Source organism: Panthera tigris, chromosome D2 (assembly GCF_018350195.1).
Source record: "Panthera tigris isolate Pti1 chromosome D2, P.tigris_Pti1_mat1.1, whole genome shotgun sequence".
NCBI lineage: Eukaryota > Metazoa > Chordata > Mammalia > Carnivora > Felidae > Panthera > Panthera tigris.
In genome coordinates this window covers 4,481,517-4,498,022 of record NC_056670.1, presented here as the reverse complement: position 1 = coordinate 4,498,022, position 16,506 = coordinate 4,481,517, and the positions used below count along the sequence as shown (strand labels likewise).

The window sequence follows — 16,506 nt, the reverse complement described above, 5'->3', positions numbered from 1 at the left end:
TCCTATTAAAATTTGTCACTGAGGACAATTCCAGGCTCAGATGGTTTCACTCATGAATTCTATTAAACATTAAGGAAGAAATAAAATGGCACAAACTCTTCCAGAAAAGTAGAATAAGTAACATGCCCCAGTTTATTGACAAAGTCAGGAAAACCCCAACATCAAACCTGAATATACTATAAGAAAATACTCCTCATAAATATGTTTGTAAAAATTATTAAAAAAATTTTTTAATGTTTATTTATTTTTGACAGAGAGGGGAGCATGAGAGGGGGAGGGACAGAGAGAGAGAGGGAAACACAGAATCCGAAGCAGGCTCCAGGCTCTGAGCTGTCAGCACAGAGCCCGACGTGGGGCTCGAACTCACGAACTGTGAGATCATGACCTGAGCTGAAGTCAGACGCTTAACTGACTGAGCCACCCAGGATCCCCTGTTTGTAAAAATTCTTAACAAAATATACCAAATGTTTCCAACAACCTGTGACAAACATAGCATATCATGACTAAGTCATGTTTATCCCAGAAATAAAGAATAATAAAAAAATAATAAATCTGTATTAATAAGTGGACAGTAAAAAATCAACTGGTGAAATCCACTACCGTTAACAAACTAGAGAAGAAAAGCAATATACTCACATTAATAGATTTTTTAAAATCACTTAAAAATTCATTACTCTTTGGGGTGCCTGGGTGGCTCAGTCAGTTAAGCATCAGACTCTGTATTTCTGCTCAGGTCATGATCTCATGGCTCGTGGGATTGAGCCCCACATTGCGCTCTGTGCTGACAGCACAGAGCCTGCATGGGATTCTCTCTCTCCCTCTCTCGGCCCCTCGTCAGTTCTCTCTCTCTCAAAAATATTTATTTGTTTTGAGTGTGCCATCAGCACAGAGCCCGAGGCGGGGGCTCAAACTCAAGAACCGTGAGATCATGACCTGAGCTGAGGCTGGTTGCTTAACCGACTGAGCCACCCAGGTGCCCCCCAAAATCCATTACTCTTTTATGGTAAAAACTCTAGCAAACTCAGAATAAAGAAGCCATTATGCATGGAAAGCAATAAAAATCCTGTAGCTGCCATCAGCCTTAATGGTGCAGCATGTACAGTTTTACCACTTAAACTGAGAAGGAGTTAAGGATATCCCTTCATTTTACTTTTTATGGAACACTTTCCTAGTCATTGTAATATATCAAGGAAAAGAAAAACCAGGCAAAAGTATTGGAAAGAATTAAGTACACCTTTCTCTATATCAGAGAAGACATGATTTTTTAAAAATGTTTATCTGTTGAGGGAGAAAGAGAGAGAGAGAGCAGGGGAGGGGCAGAGAGAGAGGGAGAGAATCCCAAGCAGGCTCCACACTGTCAGTGCAGAGCCCTACGCAGGCCTCAATCCCACAAACCGTGAGATCATGACCTGTGCCAATATCAAGAGTTGGATGCTTAACCAACTGAGCCACCCAGGCGCCCCTGATTTTGTTTTTACATAAAATATACTGACATGTTTAGAGTATTATGCCAAGTGAAATAAGTCAGAATAAGACAAATATCGTAAGGTTTTCTCATATGTGGAATTTAAGAAACAAAACCAACGAGCAAAGGGAAAAATAAGAGAGAAAACCAAGAAACAAACTGTTAAGTACAGAGAATACATTGATGGTCCCCAGATGGGAGGTGGGTGAGGGATGGGTGGAGGAGGTGAGGGACGTTAAGGAGTGCGCTGTTGTTGTGATAAGCACATGGTGATATATGGAAGTGTTGAATAAGTGTATTGTACACCTGAAACTAATACTACCTTATGTTAACTAACTGGAATTAAAAGAAAAACTTTAAAAATATTGACACGTTTAGAAAGTCACTAGAAGTAAATAGGGTGGATCTTAAACCACTCACCTTAATGTAAACTAGTGTTTCTCTGTAATGAGCCCTGATTGTTTTATGTATAGCCATTCCAACAAATGTATGAGGTAGATAGTATTATTTTTTCTATTGTGTAGATGAGGGAACAGAGGTACAGAACAGGGCCATCCCATTTCCCTGCTGGTAGACCAGAAGGACAGGTAGGAGGGCTGGTGGTTCCCCAGGTGGTGTGCAAGAACAGGTGATTGGCACCAGCCTCACCTAGACTGGGAGCCAAGCCAAATCTTTTGGGTCTCAAATGCTCCTCTTGCCGGGGGAGGATTGCAAAGCATCCCCTGGGTACAGCCTCCCAGGACATAATTGCTGAGGGGTCTAGGTCCTGTCCTGCTGTGGTTCAGCCCCCACCGTCCTAACCCTTTATATTCCCGGCCAGCAGCACCCCAACTTGGCATCCAGCACTGTTCTTACACTCTATTCCCAACAAGAGGACTGGGAGGGGACATGGATGCTGGTCCTGCTTGTTGCTTCTTGGCAAGGAAGGCCCCCAAGGCTGTCGTTGGGGGCCAGAAAGGAATTTTACAAGCCCGAGCCTCATAACTCATGGGTCATGCTCATCTTATACGTTCACACATATCCGGATGTTTCCTGATACCGACGCGTACACACATACACACACACCCGTCTCCAAGCACTTGGACCTGACACGCACGGACACATCCTCCACTGGACGCACAGTCAGGATACACAAACACAGGCACAGATGCGCAGCGGCAGAGACATGATGCCCCCTCCCTCTCTGCCTCCCAACACACGTCACGCGGACATAGACACACTCCTGAGATGTAAGTGGGCACAATCACAGACTCTGTGACGTTGCGGTGAGAGCAAGGCCACATCTGTATTTTCACTACTTTTCTTAGAATCTGTTTACACCAAATTGGGGCTGGGTGGAGAGCAATCCTACCGATTTGTGCAGTTTCTTTGGATGTAAATTTGGTGCTGGAAAGAAGCTAACTCTAGTTCCTTCCATTAGCACTTAATAGCTGGAGATAGCCTTCCCTCAGGATTCAAAATGTGGATGTGACTTACGAGCTCTCACAAACCGTGGTGCTGTGAATTTCAATCGCCAGCAACATTGTGGGTGCCCTCTGTTATCAGTTAGGGTTCCACAGGGAAACAGAACAGTAGGGACTATATTAAGGAATCGGCTCATGAAATAGTGGGACTGGCAAATCCATAGTCCGTAGGGCAGGCAAGAGGCCAGAAACAGGCTTGAAGTAGAATTTCTTCATCACTAGAAAACCTCAGTTACTCCTCTTAAGGCTTTCCACTGATTAGATGAGGCCCACCCACGTGATTGAAGGTAATCTGTAATCTCCTTAAAGTCAACTAATTGTAGTTGTTAACCACACCCACAAAATACCTTCACAGTGACATCTAGGTTAGTGTTTGATTAAATAACTGGGTACAGTATCTTGGTCAAGCTGGTGCATAAAACTAGCCATCACACCCCTTGACTCCAAGATAGACAAAGAGATGTGCTACCCAAACAAGGAAGCCACTAGCCAGGTGCACCTGCTGAGCCATTGGAATATGTTAGTCCAAATTGAGATGTTGTACGTGCAAAATGCACACCTTATTTGAGGATGCTATAAGGAAGGAATAACTGAGAAATACCAAAAGAATAATGTGTTTATATGATTATGTGTTGAAATGATAATATTTTGAATACTTCGGGTTAAATATAGTCAAAGTTAACTTCACATGTTTCTTTTTACTGATTTTATGGGGATTCTAGAAAATTGTAAATCATACATGTTTCTAACACTGCTTATAATGGACAGTGAGTATATACCTCCCTATATATATTTCACTGTATATATGGTACATATATACACCTCACTATACATATACATAGAGCTCATTATATATATGTTATCTCACTACATATATATACATATATACAGAGTATATATATATATATGTACATACACCTCACTATATATATTCCTCATTATATATATGTTACCTCATTATACACACACACACACACACACACACACACACACATATACACACACACACTATATAGGTACACACACCTCACTATATATACCTCATTATATGTTATTTCACTATATATACACATATATACACCGTGTATATATACACACCTCACTATATGTATATACAACTTATTTTATATATATATATATATATATGTTATCTCACTATACACACACACATATACACAGTATATACACACACACATACACATATGTAGTGTATATATGAGTGCCTGGGTGGCTCAGTTGGTTAAGCATCCAACTTCGACTCAGGTCAGGGTCTCACAGTTTGTGGGTTTGAGTGCTGTGTCAGGCTCTGAGCTGTCATCCTCATTCAGATTCTGTGTCTGTCTCTCTGTCCCTCCCCTGCTCACACTGTGTCTCTCTTTCTCTTTCAAAAATAAATAAACATTAAAAAAATTTAATATATGTAGTATATGTATAGTATATAGGTATAGGTATAGATATATGCATGTATATATATATACATATATATACATATACATGTATATATATATACATCTAGTGCCATTATAAGTGCACATTGTAAGGGAATATAAGTACCATTATACACAGAATGATTATTTGAAGTTCCACATATGGAAATGGGAAATGAAAAAAGATTTTGAGCAAATATTGCTGAAACTGCTGGATATCTATGAAGAGAGATAATCCATATTGAACTCTGTCACACATTATCACCAAAAATTAAGATTGATATAAGACCAAAATATAACAGCTAAGTCAATGAGGTTTTATAAGGAAACAGGAGAGTACCTTCATGAAATTGGAGTCGGCAAAAATGTCCCAAGTATCATAAATCCATAAAGAAAAAAGGGAAAAAGTGGATAAATGGGTAGATGACTTGTCCTCAAGAGTGAAAACTCTGCTCACCCAAAGGCAGCAGTAAGAAATGAGGAGATAAGCCACAAATTGTTAGAATACATTTGTAAAATTTACCTGAGAAAAGAGTTTTCGCTAGTATATATAAAAATTCTTACAACTCTCCAATAAAAATTCAGAAAAATAACAAAAATGGGCTAAAGACGTGAACACGCACTGAGGAAGGATTACAGGTGTCGATAAACACGCGACAAAGTGGTCGGCCTCATGGTTCATTGGGGAAACACCAAGAAAGACCACCATGACCTAGGACCCACACCTCTGGGACAAAGGCTACAGTTGACACAGCTGGACACAACAGGGACCAGCACAGACATGAGGAAACGGGGCTGTCGTACTCTGCCGGGGATAAAGCAGATGGGTACCCTGACTTTGGAAAAGGGTAAGCTCTTTTTTGGCTGTAACATCTTATTTGGCCTCTGGGGATCAGGGGCTGGAGGATGTGGCAGAGAGGGACGCCCCCCAGATTGGTGGGGTCAGCCCATCCTGACGTGTCCTGTGAGCCTCAGTGGTTTAGGGGGCAATGCCTCTCCTCTCTCTGAGCTTCCACTCCCACGTCTGCACATGGGGCTCACTGCTCTCATGAACAGAGTAAGTGGGGTTGCCTCACTTGTCTCCTGAAAATTTCTGGAAGCATGTGGCTTTTCCACCATGATTTTAAGCTTCACTTATGGGAACGACTTGCAGAGTCCACAGAGTTCACTGTGCATCACCATGGATTGGCCAAAAATGGCCTCATGCCTGAGTCGCTCATTCTCTCGTTCATTCATCCATTACACAAACACTACCAGCTACCTCCCAGAAGGAAGGCCTATGCTTGCCTCATTGCTGATAACAGTTTTCCTTGAAAGGGAATCCAGAAGCCGTCATTCTACCCTTTTATCATCTCATTTATCAACTTATTCTGGATACCAAATAATACAAACAAGGCTGAACACACCATCCCTGAGCCCTCGGTTGAGAAAACCCACCTGGGTGCTGCCCCATCTGACCACCTCACCCTGTACCACCTGGAGTCCCCTCCCAACTCCAGCCCACCTGGGTGGCCTCAGTGGCAATGTCTGACTCCCCTCTCTGGGACGGGCCACATGTGTGGCCAAGTCCCGGGCGATGGGCTGTTCACCTGGGGTGGCAGGGGGGCTGGTGACAGGTGGCAGTGAGAGTGGGGAACGAGGGTCCGTGGCCCGGGAGCCGCCACTTCCTGGTCTGCCCACGTCCTGCACGGTTCTGAGGGAAGACTTAAGACTTGCTTTCTCTGTCTTTGGGTTTTCAGCTCTTCCTAGTTTTCAATTCCATACTTCCACATTCAGTGTTTAAAACTACAGTAAGGAAAGGAAACATACTCTCCCTGTGACAAGCTCTTGGAGTTGTGCGTCCGTCTTCTGATTTTCAGAGCTCTGAGACGCTCAGGGCTAGCCTTTCCTGTGCCTCTCACTCTGATTCATCTGTGTTTCCTGGTGAATATCTAACGTTGTTAGAAACGCTTCGGCTGTTCGATTCACTTTCTCATTCTCCTTCCTTTTTTGAGTTCTTCAGTGTTAAATGATGTGGATTTTCCTCCTTGAATAGAATTGGCTTTGTCCTACAGACCATAATGGTTAGTGTGTTCGTTGTTTGTACTTTCCACATCTTGTGCAGAATTTTATTTGGTGGCTCACTGGATCTACAGGCTATTTACGTCTCTGAATTTCCCAGGCAGTCGTTGCTTTTACTTCAGATTTTGTTACTTCTTTCTAATTTTTTTAAAAAGGGGGATTGTAGAAAATGATCCCCAGTGCAGTATTTTATCTTTCAAAGCAATTTGAGGATCTCTTTGTAGTTCAAAATGGTGAATTCTGAGGAACGCGCCATGGTTGTCCGATCTTAAAAATTTGTTCAGCCTTTGTAATAACAGTACTCTGCTAGTCTACATCCTCAAGAATTAAACCGCCGAAATGGATTATCTGCTGCTCAGCAGAGCACTAAGTGTGACATAATTAAGAATAGCTTTGTCCTTCCTTCGTTCAAATGTGCCCTCAAAGATCACTTCCACAAACACGCACAGGCATGAAAGATTATGGCCAGGCCCTGTTTCATGCACTGGGGCCACTTGGGGGGGAGAAAAGAGTGGTCCCAAGGTGGGTGTGTGCCCCATTTGTGGGCAGTGGAAAGAGGGGCTTTCTGGACCGAGAGAACATTGTGCATAATGGATTCAATAGGCCTCTGTGGGCCACGTAAGGAGAAGCTTAAGTGAGGAAAGAAAGAGCCCAGGGCAGAGGCGAGCTCTTCATTGCTTTGGGACTACCTGCCTGACCCTCAGAAGGCATGGTCTGCCCCGGTGGCCTGGTGCAGGTTTGCTTCCGGATGGAACCCAGAGCAGACTTCTCCATGGGGTGGTGTGGTCCAACTGGCCGTGGTGGCCCTGGTCACCTCTGTGTCAGACTGGGCCACTGCGGGGGAGCTTCGTCCTGCTGGGGATGTGTGCCTTTGCCAAGCCCAGGAGACGCTGGAGCATTTCCTGCCAGAAGCCCCTGACAGTATGAGCTCAAGTCTCACTGTCCATGCTGCAATAGTTCAAGCATTCACAGTTCTCGAGCTTTTAGGCAGAACTGTGCGGTCATTCAAAGAAAGGCTTTCTGCAGAGGGAGGCGAGGGACCTGCTGGGAGCAGTTCTGCACGAGCCGTAGTAAAACGTGACACTCGTAACAAGCCTCATCCTGGGTTTGGAGGAAGATGAAAACCCAAGAGGAGCTGGTGACCTGGATGTGTCCAAACCTGCAAGAAGGAACGTCGTACGCATTATGGTAAAGGCACCGGGCAAGGGAAAGACCTCCATGTTCAGACCAAGAGCAGCCTATGTCTGAGACAGCAGGAAGGATTCAGCCTCCACACCAAGAACAGAAAGCTGTTGAACACGAGCGCGAGAAGCGAATACATCCTCAGAACATCTTCCAGCAGCTGAAAAGAGACTCAAGGTCCCCGCCATGATCTCCATGGCCTGTGTGCAGCGTCAGACATTATCTCTGTAGGAAGATTGGCTTAGGATCGAAGAAATGGCCGTTTCCCTGGAAGGTGAGGACATGGATGAGAATAGGGAATTAGGGGAACCATGGAATGGAGAGCATGTTGAGGGCCAGGAAATGGGATTCAGGAGGAAACCAAAGTATGCTGCACCATGAAGCGTGCATTGAAACATTCGGGTTAGAGAGAAAAAGCAGTGCCACGGCAATATTGCCAAAGAAGGGAAGAAGAGAGCCCACCTGACAGGTCATCACACGGGTGCCTGACCCAAGAAGCCTCCGTGGAAAGGGAGGATCAATATTTTGAGGGAAAAGGAAATGAAGTGAATGAACTACATCACCAAAGAGAAATGGAGCATCTAGGGGTATTACCTGTCAAGGCAGACTTGACCTTAGCAGGAGGTGGGAAGTTCTGAGGCCGGCAGCCTAATAAGTCTTGAAACTGAAGAGGTAGACGCCTACCAAAAGCAATTCCAAGGTCTTGAATTACAGCTGGAGAGAGACATTTCTTCTCATCTGTGGCAGATTCTGATCCTGGAAGGAAGAGCTCCTGATGACTGGTGGAGAGCTGGGAAGGCTGAACAAAATTCATCGTCACCAGACAAGAGGCGAAGACCTGAGACAAAGAAGAAGTGGAAGAGTGATTCAACTCCAGCTTCTGGAAGTGGATTCTCGTGTAATTGGTGACCCCAGTGGAGCATTTGGCGAGAACAATTGCTTCCCTGCTCTCTGCGCATGGGATGCCACTTCCTTTGAGATGGGACTTGACTTAACTACCTCTTTCACTCCTCCTCTCCCTCCATCTCCTTCATTTTGTTGTCCTCCTCTCTTCCCCAATGAGAGGTCTTCTGTGAGTCTCCATGGGAAGTGTCCTCTTCCCCAGCCTCATTCAGGAAGGCTGCAGGCACCCACATAAACCACCTTCTCCCCCAAGCCCAGTTGTCCTCTTTTTCATCTGCAGTGACCTTTTGTTCTTCTTTCCTGGACACTGCCACCCAGAAAATGGACATGTATCACCTCTTGGCTTCATTCAGTCTCCATGCAACATTAGCAGTCAAAATCCTGAAACATCACAATAATCATTTCTTATTTTATCCTCAGAATATCTTTGACTTCTCCATACACTTATTTTTAGGCTAGAAATCTCTTTTTATGCAAGTGGATTTACTTTCGTCTTGCATCTTGATAGTAGTATACATTTTGGGATAGATTTGGAAAACTGAGATTATGTTATCTCATCGTATGATCCTCTCTAGACAATATAAGTAGCGATTTTTTTATTTGAAGAGTTATCCTACTGTTCTTTCAACAATGTGGTATTATCTATGAGCAGTTTAGCCCACAAAGAAATTTGAAATAGGAACGTATTTTCTCTGTCAACGTTTCTATCATCAGCATTATAAGACAAAGGTGTAAACTCCTTCATGATCTCAATAAATTATGCTCAAATTAAAGACTGACATGTGGGTAGACTGAAGAGGGAAGCCAATGAAGTAGCGAGTATGTAGGACTGGACCCATATGTATTGCTCTGTGTCTGTGTGAGCCTCTGGAAGAGGCCAGGCTAGTGTAGACATCCAGTGAAGATGGGAGTGGGTCAGTCTATAACTCCTCACCTTTGCCCCACATCTCTAGGACACCTGGGCCACTGTGGCCCTCAAAATAATCATCTAGGTGATGGGTGTGTCCCAATGTCACTCTCTTCACAATGCGATCTTTAGGCTTACATGTTGGTGTCCCTGGTAGCATCTTGTGCCAAGTACTGGGGTGTCTGGGAGTAGGGTGTATGGAATAGCTCTGACCAGCAGCTAGTTTGACACAAGATCAAACATGTCCCCAGGTTTGGCAAGTAGGGAAGGTCATGAAGGGTGCAAGGATGGAGCCTCAGGTATTTAGGCAAAGAGTTTTTGTCTGAGACAAGGCAAGTCCCACCGTGTAGAACAGGCTAGTCTTTGCTCATCTGGATCCTGGTCCAGAGACGCAACCATTTTGAGCAAAGAGTCTGTTGGTTCTCAAGGGATTCATGCCTCAGATCCTTGATATCGGTGTGATCAAGGTATGTAATGGGGATCTAGAACCTACAGGTCATCTGACTGTCACTGTGTCTCAGGTTTTCCACCTTACATGGGTCCAACATTTAGAACTTGCTACCAGTGGTCCTGAAGATTCCACTAGGAGTCAAGGGTCCCCTGGAAACCAGCACATATCCAGAAGTGGGCAGTAGTCCATATTGACTTCCCTAAGGATGCACCTCTGAGCCAGGCACCAGGCAAAAAAGAATGGGAAAGCACTAGGGTATTCCCAGAAAACAGAAGCAGCATGAGGGCTACACACTGTGCCTGTCAAGCCATCAACTTAGTGAAACAGAAGATTTTGGTGGGGGCAGGGATTGTGGGGGTCCCAGACTTGGGGGCCCAGCACCAACTGGATCTTATACCAACACACTGCAGATACTGTGTCTCTGCCTGACAGTCCACCATTAGAGAGTGTCCCTTCAGCACAGATTCTCAGGAACAGCACCAGCTGGAGGCAGATTGTTCTGGTTCCTTCCTAACCCCATGCCTGAGGTAGTCATACTTTGTTCTGGTTCCTATATTTGTTTATATCACCTGCTCTGATCTGGTTGTTTCTTCCTCGAAGGCAGAGAGACCCATCTCTGGGCAGGTCACGGGCCTTCTGTGGCTACCTCCTTATGTAGGTGACCAGTGAGAGGGGGGTAAAAGCTTAACCAGTCACCCTAAGGCCTGGGATGTGGTCACAAGGGTCATGAGGGTTATTAGAAGCCAGGCTGTGCTGCGTGCCCTGTGGACGGGTAGATGACTGGTCTCCACATGTCCTGTTGGGGATAAGTTCTATCTCATTGCCCTTTAGCTTCAAGGAGGGGCCAGGAGAAGGTAATGGTTCAGCATCACCACCAGAGAAATCAGCGTGTAGGGCTTCATCCCTGTCTCAGCCACTGTCCAGACGCGACTGGCTTCCCAGACAATTCCCTCACTTTGAGAAGTCTCCCCTGTTGTGTGTAATCAATGACGGTTTTGTCTGAAAATGACCAGCAGAGGGCAGCATACACCAGGCGCTTCAATTTTTCTCTTTTCACTTTTTTTTCAATATATTCAAAAAACATAGGCTCTTGGCACTATGCGTACAGGCTGTGCACATGATGGGGGTCATGGCGAGCCAGGCCTCCCTGGCCTCTCTCATGGGTCTGCTCTTTCAAACTCAGCCTTCATGTCTGTCTGTCTGTCTGTGGGCTAAATCCTAGAAATGCATAAAAAGGAGAGTTCTTCTTTCTCCTAGGATGAGATCTGAGCCCCTGTTTCTTTTGGACAAGTGTGAGGACCTCCCTGGATTACCAAGGGCAAGTACGAAGGACACAAGGTTTTGTGGGATACCTCCCAGGATGGCCCCACTGGGCTCCTCACCATCTCTGTCTGCAAAGTTTGCCAACCAAGACCACAGGTGGGGGTGGGGGGAGTGGGGGTGGAATTTAAATCCTTATGAAGGAGAAGTCGACCCTGTCCACTGCACCTCACTAGGGCATGAGAGTGGTGCTGGAAGGGAAGGGATCCTTTCTTTTTGTTCCATGATGCTCTGGGGAGTTATACCTGCTGGCCGTGATTGATTAGTCTAACCTAACCGCCTATAACAGTGATTAAGTCTGGACAAATTATTCCTAAGAAAGCACTTCATGGAAGGCACTGCAGAGTCATTCAAATGAGGCAGATCCTGGAGGTGATACCTGTGGAAAGAAAGTGCTAGGATCCAGGTCTCTGAGTGTGCAGTTGTTCAGCCAAGAAAATATCCCAATACTCAATAAATATTAAAATTTTCCAGTTTCCAAAATGATACATCCAATTGAAAATCTTCTCCATAAAGTCAACCTCAAGGTCAGATGACTTTGCGGTGAATTCTATCAGTCTGAAGGAAGAAACAATCTTACACCAAGTCTTTCAGAACACAGAGGAAAAGGGAAGAGTTGGTGATAAATTGTGGGACACCAGTATTTCCTGATACCCAATGTCAGAGAATTATAGACCAATGTGCTTCATGATCATGGTCAAAAAAATTCATAAGAAAATATATTGATTTAGCAGCATATGACAAATACAGAATATCATGACCAAGTGGCATTTATAATAGCATCAATGCAAGTTAACGTTTGCATGTCACACTTTGAAATCAATATATTCACTTAATCAGGGAGAGATAGAAAAGAATCATTTCAATAGATTCTGAAAACCCAGTGACAAAATTTATGATCCATTCATTATTTTTTTTAAAAAAAATCTCAGCAAATTAGGAATAGAGGACAATTTCCTCCATGTAATAAAATATGTTTGTTAAGAAACTTAGGCTAATGTTATTGGTGACACATAGAAAAATTTTGTGCCTGTGATTGATAATAAGGCCAAGAAATCAGCTCTTACCACCTCTATTCAGTGTTGGGTATGGGATCCAGTATGTGCAATATGGTAAAGGAAAGAGAAAATGAGTGAGAATGTTGGAAGGAAGAAGAAAAACTTCTATTCACCAAAGGTATGAGTTGATATGGAGAAGTCCTAAGGAATCTTTTTTTAAGAGTACTAGAACTAATCCTTATATCTAGCAAGGTCTGAGGATACAAGGACAATGTACAACAATCAATTTATACTTCTATATTTTAGCAAATAATAATTTAGAACACAGAAGAATCAATATGGTTCAATGTCAATTCTCAACACAATAGTCTCTAGATTCAACTCAATGTTATTTATAACCCTAGAGAAATTACCAGCTTACTCCATAATTCATATAGGATGCATTAGGGGAGGACCGTACTACATGATTTCATGTGTAAAATTCATGATTTCATGTGTAGAAATACAGGAATCAAGATAATACTGAATTGGCATCGGGACATAGAAGTACATCAGTGAAAAGGAATAGAGAATCCAGACATCTACCCAGTTTCTATAAATGGGACATTGGTTCTCCAAGTCAATGTAAAAAGACCTTTAGTGGAGAAGACAAAGTCTTTTCAACAGAGATTGCTGAAACTTCTCAGTATCTCAGAAGAGATATAATCAATCCTGACCTCTGCCACACAGTCATGTAAAATTAACTCAGTTTTATGACTGAATATAAAAGCTACGTCAATAAGCTTTCTACAAAAAACAGGAGCATATCCTCATGAAATTGGAGTAGGCTAAAAGTCTTGGTAGGATATTAAAACCAAAAACAAAGATAAAAAGAAATGGGTGCACTGCCTTTCACTGAAAATGAAAACTCTCCTCAACAGAAGGCACCAGTGGAGAAAATGAGATGAGAGAAACATTGTTAGAAAATATCCATAAAATGGGGCGCCTCTGGGGTTCAGTCAGTTGAGCATCTGACTTCAGCTCAGGCCGTGATCTCACAGTTAGTGGGTTCGAGCCCCGCGTTGGGCTCTGTGCTGACAGCTCAGAGCCCAGAGCCTGCTTCAGATTCTGTGTCTCCCTCTCTCTCTGCCCTTCCCCTGCTCCCACTCTGTCTCTCTCTGTCTCTCAGAAATAAATTAAAATTTTAAAAAAAAAATTAGAAAAAAGAAAATATTCATAAAATTCATCTGAGAAATGGCTTATCCTAAAATATATAACACTTACTGCAGGGGCACCTGGGTGGCCCAGTTGGTTGAGCATCCAACTCTTGATTTTGGCTCAGGTCGTGATCTCATGGTTATGAGATTTAAACCTGGGTCAGGCACTGTGCTGAGAGCACAGAGCCTGCTTGGGATTCTCTCTTTTCCTCTCTCTCTCTCTGCCCCTCCCCTGCTCACTCTGTCTCCAAATAAATAAATATTAGAAATACATATCTTGCAAAGAAATAAAAAAAAAAGTAGGCATAAGACTTGAAAGGAAAACGTACAAAGGAAAAAATACAAAAACTCAGTAAGACAATAAAGTAATTAGCACCATTTCTTATCAGGGAAATAGTCATGAACCACAGTGAGATGATACTCACCACCTCAGGCAAAAGGCTGCAATTAGAATGAACACAGCAGGAATTGGCCCAGACACTGGAAACCAGAACTGCCTTACTCTGCTGGGGAGAAAGCAAGGGGTACCACCACTTGGGAAAATGGTAGGATGACCCTAACATCTTCTGTGGCGTGTGATGACCAAGGGTTGCAGGTGACACTACAGAGCAGTTGGGGTGTCTACCCTATAGACAGTGAGGTCAGCCCATCACGCCCCGTCCTGACCTGTCCTGAGAGCCACAGGAGGGCAAGGTCAGACGTTAAGGGAACAATGCCTCTCCTGTCTCTGAACTCTTTTCCACAACTGGCCCTCAGCTTGTGTGAGCACAGCTCTTCCTTGAGTAGAGTGGGTTTGCTTGTGTCTCCCCAAAACCTGCCAGCAGCATGTGGCTTTTCCACCATGGCTTAAACCATCTACAGAGTCCACAGAGTTCATTGCGAGTACATAGATTCATCCAACAACTGTGTCCACATCATTCATTCACTCATTCATTCATTCATTCATTCATCCCATTAGCAGGTACAGGCACATCCCAGATTTTGCAACAATCCTCCTATAGATACCTAGCTCATTATCTGCCACTTCTCTCTTTCAGAATTGATCTTACTAATTGTTTCATAGAAGGGAGCACAAATAAAGCCACAAGGGTGATCCCCAGTCCTCCTGGACAGAAAACTTCTCTGAGTGGTGATGCCAGGCTGTGCTTTTCAGCCCTGCACAACCTCCACACTCCAATCTGGGCTGGAGCCCTCTGGCCAGCCTAGATGGGTGTTTTCTCAGTCTTGCCTCCATGATGAGCTGGGAGTGCGGGGGCCCGAGGGGCAGGTGGCACTGAGAGGCTGGTCTGCAATCCAGCACGGCTCTTCCCAGCGGCTCATCCCTGAACCTCCCCACACAGATTCTAGGAGCTAGAGATTTGTTTTCCTCTATATCTTTGTTTTTCCATTCTTTCTGATTTTCAATTTCTACCTTCTCTATGTAAGAGAGAGAAAGAGGGAGATGGCCACTCTGTTTCAGCCCTGGAAGTTCTAATTAAAGTCCTCCAACTTTCTGAAATCTAAAAGATACTGTTTTACTATGTACAATGTTTTGGTCCATTCAGGCTGCTATAACAAAATACCATAGGCTGGGGGAGCTTCTGGACGACAGAAACTTATGTCTCATTGTTCTGGAGGCTGAAATTCCAAGATCACAGATTCACTGTTGGGTGAGGGCTTCCTGGTTTATACTTCAATTTTCTCTGCTTTTTTCTAATTCTACTGAAATGTAACCACAGGAAATTGGCTCCATTGAAATATTTTATTTAAAAAAAAATTGAGAGGGGCGCCTGGGTGGCTCAGTCAGTTGAGCATCCAACTTCAGCTCAGGTCACGATCTTACAGTTTGCAGGTTCGAGCTACACGTCTGGCTCTGTGCTGACAGCTCAGAGCCTGGAGCCTGCTTCGGATTCTCTGTCTCCCTCTCTCTCTCCCCCACTCACACTCTGTGTGTGTGTGTCTTTCTCTCAAAAATAAATAAATATTTTTAAAAATTTAATTAAAAAAATTGAGGATCATTTTGTTGTCCAAACTAGTAAATTTTGATAAATGTTGCATGGCCACATGATCTTAAACATTTGTTCAACATTTTAAATCACATGTACTCCACTGTTCTACATTGCCAGGAGTTTTAAATTATTAAGGAAACCAGCGACTTAGATTATTATGTAATACCCGTTAGGGATGACCAGTAGTGGCTTTGCTTCTCCTTTCTTCATTTGGGTGCTCATTCATTGATTCCTTCCATAAACATGCACAGAGCACTGAGCAGCTCATCCTGGCCGGGCTCGCCATGGTTGCTGGGGAAACATGTGTGAGGAAGGACGTGGTTTTGTGTATGGTTGAGCTCCCCCACCGTGGGCAAGGAAAGAGGAAAGGCAGAAGAAACAGTATGCACAGAGAACGGGGTGGGCATTGGGGAACCTAGAAGAAAAAGTTTAAGTAGAGAAAAAGCCAAGAGCAAAGGAGAGGGCATGTGAATTCTTTATTATTCTGTTCCTGCCCACCCAGCCCTCCACAGGCACGGTCAGCCTTGGTTCTCTGGTGCAGGTTGGGTTCGGCGAGCAGCTCCATTGAGTGATGGCCATGATGTGTTGTGGTCCAGTCAGCCATGATAGCTGCAGGGGTCCCTCCTGCAGACTGAACCACTAGGCAGGAATCCCATCGAGCGGGGATCTGTAGGGTTGAACAACCCAGGAAATAGCGAAGAGTTTTATGGCAAAAGCACATCATGATAGAAGACCAAGGCTGTCCCTGGATATTGGTGGGAGATGACAGAGTGTGGTGTGATTGTTCAGCTGGTCAAGATTATCTTGGTCTTACACAGAATTTTCAGTCAAAGAAAAGCTTTTTTTTTTTTTTTTTTTTTTTTTTTTTTAAATAAGGAGGTAAGGAACATGCCAGTAGCAATCCAGTGCTGGACATAGCAAAATGGAATAAGACGTCCTCGACGTGTCTTATTCTGTAATGGAAATGACATAAACTCCAAAATGCCAGATGACCCGGACTGTTACAAGCCTATAATTAGAGACATCATGTCCATGACAGTAAAACACTGGGGAAAGAAAATCCTCAGATGTTCAGATGAAAAAGAACCTGTATGATACCGCAGTTAAGATCCTGACGTTGCAGGAACCAGCAATCCATTAAAACA

At 43.9% G+C, this 16,506-nt stretch overlaps 1 long non-coding RNA gene across 1 annotated transcript in view; it reads left to right on the top strand.

Annotated features, from left to right (window-relative positions):
* LOC122231695 overlaps positions 1-11,174 on the top strand; it is a 102,270-nt gene extending 91,096 nt beyond the window's left edge. Inside the window, exon 5 of the long non-coding RNA XR_006208919.1 lies at positions 11,117-11,174. This is a non-coding gene — a long non-coding RNA (uncharacterized LOC122231695). The remainder of the gene's footprint in view (positions 1-11,116) is intronic.
* The last annotated feature ends 5,332 nt before the right edge of the window (positions 11,175-16,506 follow it).